This window comes from Salvelinus sp. IW2-2015, linkage group LG28 (genome assembly GCF_002910315.2).
Source record: "Salvelinus sp. IW2-2015 linkage group LG28, ASM291031v2, whole genome shotgun sequence".
Taxonomy (NCBI): domain Eukaryota; kingdom Metazoa; phylum Chordata; class Actinopteri; order Salmoniformes; family Salmonidae; genus Salvelinus; species Salvelinus sp. IW2-2015.
In genome coordinates, this window is record NC_036868.1 from 10,557,120 (window position 1) to 10,561,766 (window position 4,647).

General features: G+C 42.5%; 1 pseudogene; it reads right to left on the minus strand.

Annotated features, from left to right (window-relative positions):
- Positions 1 to 874: 874 nt before the first annotated feature.
- On the minus strand, positions 875 to 3,316 carry LOC111954086 (vesicular inhibitory amino acid transporter-like; annotated as a pseudogene).
- Positions 3,317 to 4,647: the final 1,331 nt, after the last annotated feature.

Here is a 4,647-nt window from a genome sequence, read left to right on the forward strand (position 1 = left end):
AGATGAGATCATGGTTGTTATGCATGCTAAGTACATATTAATTATACTATTTAGTTGTGATGGGCACTGATATGGAAAGATCCTATTGATACAATTAACATTTTTCCATTTGATATCGATATCTTTTCATACACATTAGGGGCTGTGGCCACAGGAGGCGCTTTCCCCACAAAACACAAGACACATCATCTCTGAGTTTCTATTGGACAAATTCATGTAGGTCCTTCCCTGTTTTGTTTGCTTCCGATTGGTTCCTAGAGTTAACGATAAAAAAGGTTTCAGTTGCAAAATGTTTTGCAACAGGTTAAAGGTTTTTCTAGTGCTACCTTCTGTGACAAATGAATACAACCCAGGTAAAACAAAGCTTTTGAAACCCCCAAAGATAAAATCTACACTAACTGCCCGAAATGCTTCAATATCAGCAACAAGTGATGTCTAGGCTACTAATTGCATGCACTCCTCTACCAAGCTAGAGATGATAGCAAGATAACATTAGCATAATATAGCTAGCTAACTGGTAAACACAAAATGTCTAAACATACTTAAGCAACAGTTTTGATTGGTCGGCTGCAACCGACATTGATGAGCTGTCCGTTTGACAGAAAATAGGCCTATATTTGTGCTCACCATTATTAATTACTTTGATTTCCACATGCCGGTCTCTTTGGATTAAAGGCTTAGATTACATTTAATATCCTTTAAAATGTATTGTATTGTATTTCTGCAAATCCTTGCGAAAACTGTTACATTTAATATCTTATCAATTAGAAATGTGTCTTTACAATGCAATTACAGTATTTTCCATATTGTCTGTAAAACAGATAAATAAAAACATTCTAATAGTCTGAGATACTGTTGTAAATATATATTTTCCTACACAAGTACTTAATATTCATTGCCGTACCTTTTACTTTCAAGTGTAATAGTAATTAACAACCGATTGTGAATTATGCTATAGACAACAAAACTAGTAAGGGAGGAATCATAATGACTTGCCATGATAAGCAGCAGAGCAAACATCTGCTCACCAGAGGAGGCTGGTCAGAAGAGCTACAGTATGTGAGAGCTCATTGTAATGGCTGGAATGGAATAAATGGAACAGAGTCAAACATGTGGTTTCTATGTGTTTGATGTGTTTGATAGCGTTCCATTAATTCCATTCCAGCCATTACAATGAGCCTGTCTTCCTATAGCTCCTTCCACTAGCCTCTTCTGCTGCTCACACTAGATCGTTTACCACCATTTCCAATCACGTCTTTATTTTACAAGATGCCTTGGTGTCAATCACTAAAAACAACACAATTAAAGTCAAACACACAAACAATGGCTTGGTATCATACTATCATACATATAATATCTGTGCCTTAGATGTACTTGCAGGTTCCAGAACATTGATACAGGGAAATTAAGTAGGGGACCATCAATAAGTGGTAGTCATGGTAGTCCATTTGAGCTGCAGGTGGAAGAGAGATAGCAGGATGAAGGTCATGGCCGCCCCATCACGCTGCTCGTCAGCTCCATGAGCAGGGAGAAGTGGGGCATGTAGAGAGCCATGAGGATGGTCAACAGGAGACAGCCCTGCAGAACCAGAGTCCCTGTCTCCACACTGCCTGGCGCCACTTCCAGCCTCAGAACACTGCTCTGGAGGACCTCAGCCACAGTGTAGAAGGGTAGGGGGTATGAAAAGAGGGCCTTAACCAGGAGACACAGGTTGACCACTATGCGTACTCCAGTGGGAAGGTTATCAGTTATCACCTCTTTGATATCTTCGCCCCCAGGTGAGGAAGGCCAGCACGGAGATGGTGGGCTTCAACACACAAGCCAGGGAGTGTGTCCAGCTCATCATGTAGGCGAAGTCCCCCTTGTCCTCCATGCTTCCCTCCAGGGTGGGCAGGAAGATCTGGGAGGTGTAGCTGAAGATGATGACCTCCACAGTCACCAGGAACCTCTCAAAGTCCACCAAGAGGACCATCCTCCTCCAGGACCAGCAGTGGGCTTGGTTCAGGCAGTAGGCCACCACAATGAAGGTGATGAGGAACTGGGCCAGAGAGCAAAGCAGTCTGAGTCTGGAGACCATGACCACCCTCAGGTCCCGTATCAGCATGCAGGGCACCAAGGTCAGGAAGTTCACCACGGACCAGGCGGCAGGAGCAGGGGTAGGAAGGAGAAGCTGTGACACATGATGCTGTGACACACCAGGTAGAGGATACATCATCAGCTCAACGACCTGTGTTGCGTTCACCACCCGACTGCCCAGCAGGCGGCCGGGTGGTGTCCTCGTAGGTGTCCTGCACTCGTATGGGCTGGCACTCCTCATTGTCCTCATAAAGGCAGGATACAAGGATCTTACCCGTGTAGTTGTAGATGACTGCAGCGAGAAGGAACAGAAGCAATCCTTGGTAGCCACTCTGAAGGAGAGCGTAAGGCAGCCCCAGAACAAACATACCCTAGGAGAAAGGAAAAAACAAATGAACAACAGGTAGAGTGGGAACATGCAGTGATTGTTCTAATAAAGTGTGAGTCATCACCAAGGAGAGTGTAAATTACAGATCTTTGCCAGAGACACGATTGTTTGAAAACTGACACACATTAGAGGAGGATTTCTTCATGTACTCTAGACTAATCAGTACACAACATTAACACAACAATCTAATCTGGCAACAAACTCCTAATTGGATAGTCTGAGCACAATCTGGCTTCCAGTCAAATCGCAATGCAGAACAATGTAGCTAAGTAAACAAACTCTGTTTATAATGTGATTCTGAGTAAATGTGTAGATGCACTACATAGATAGAGTCAGGACAGACAGTAGGACACAGGGTAATTAGTGTTGTTGGAAAAGTACATGGTGTTGAGGATTATGATGATCGTATGACAAGGTAATATCTGAACAGATGAAGTTGTGAACAGCTTTTCAATAATCATACTCTGGCATAGAAATACGAAGGGGAAAAACTGCTGAAATGCACATTTACTTACATACCAAAATGATGCTGTAGTTATTAAAATGGCCTTGTTGTCAAACATTTTACACAGGATTATTCTCAGCTCTTCTGTTTCTTCCATTAAATATATTCCCAATGCATCCTCTAGGCACAACAACAACAACGCAATACCGGTAATGCTCATACAGTGCACTTTCTAACATTCATTATCTTCCACAAACATTTCTTGAGAGTGGGAAAAACACATAAAACATAAAGATAGAGAAGCATCTTTCCTAAGGTGAGAAGTCTAAAATCTTGGTTACCTGATTGGCATTGGTCACGTTCCATCCCGCCTCCCAGGTGGTGATTTTGACCACTGCACTCAACATGAACCTGAGAGGCTAAATTGGCTCTCCCTGACATTTAAATGGTCTAACAGGTGAGACATTAGGAGGGCTATTGACAGGCTGTTACAAAGGATAATCCCTTCCGGCTTTTAAGGTGAATAATTAGTCCATTGTGCAATGAATGTCTGGCCTCTGCAGAGGGCCTGATAGGGTCCCACTGAATTTGTAAGCTGTAATTTCTATTTTTAAACAACAAGATATGATAATAGTTGAGTGTTTTTGGGCAAATAACTTACATTTGTTGCAACTCAAATAGCTAACCTTGGTTCAACTATGGCAGTTAGACTTAACACCTGAGAGAACAATAGATCAGTGGTTCCCAACCAGGGGTGCTTTTTCTACTCATAGCGTTGCTATGGCAATGCAGCCGAGCGCAGTAAATAGGTGAGTGGATCATTTGCCAAGTAATTGCTTTACTCACAATCTAAGATATTTCTTTGTGACTTGTGAATTTGTTTTAGGCTGGTCCAATACTTTTATTTTATTTTTTGTGCTTCTACATCTGCATTGCTTGCTGTTTGGGGTTTTAGGCTGGGTTTCTGTACAGCACTTTTGTAAGATTCTGTATTTTTTTTCTTAGTCAACCTTGTGTTCTGTTTCTTTGTGTTCTTGAACGTAGCCCTGTCTTTCATTTTTGTTCATTGATTTCACCTGTGTTAGTTACTCAACTGGTCCCATCAGCTCCTTATTTAGTTCAGTTCATTCTGTTTGTGCCTTTGTGAGGTATTGATCGTTTTGAGTCTACTAAGCCTTTTCCTAGCTCGTTTGTGAGAACCAGTTATAGCCATGTAACGATTCTCGTCTGGTGAAGGAGAAGAGAACCAAAATGCAGCGTGGTAAGTGTTCGTCATAATTTAATAGAAACTGAACACTACACAAAAATAACAACGAGGAGAAAACGAAACAGTTCTGCAAGGTGAACAGACACTAAAACAAAAAATAAATACCCACAACCAAAATGGGGAAAACAGGCTACCTAGGTATGATTCTCAATCAGAGACAATGATCGACAGCTGCCTCTGATTGAGAACCATACCAGGCCAAACACAGAAATACAATAACATAGAAAAAAAGAAATTAGACTATCCCACCCCAACTCACGCCCTGACCAACCTAACACAAAAGACATAAAAAAGGAACTAAGGTCAGAAACGTGACAGTACCCCCCCCCAAAGGTGCAGACTCCGCCGCAAAAACCTTGAACCTATAGGGGAGGGTCTGGGTGGGCGTCTCTGTCCGCAGGTGGCGGCCTCGGCGAGGGGACGTGGACCCAACTCCACCATAGTCTTTGCCCGCTAAGTGGCGCTTTTGGA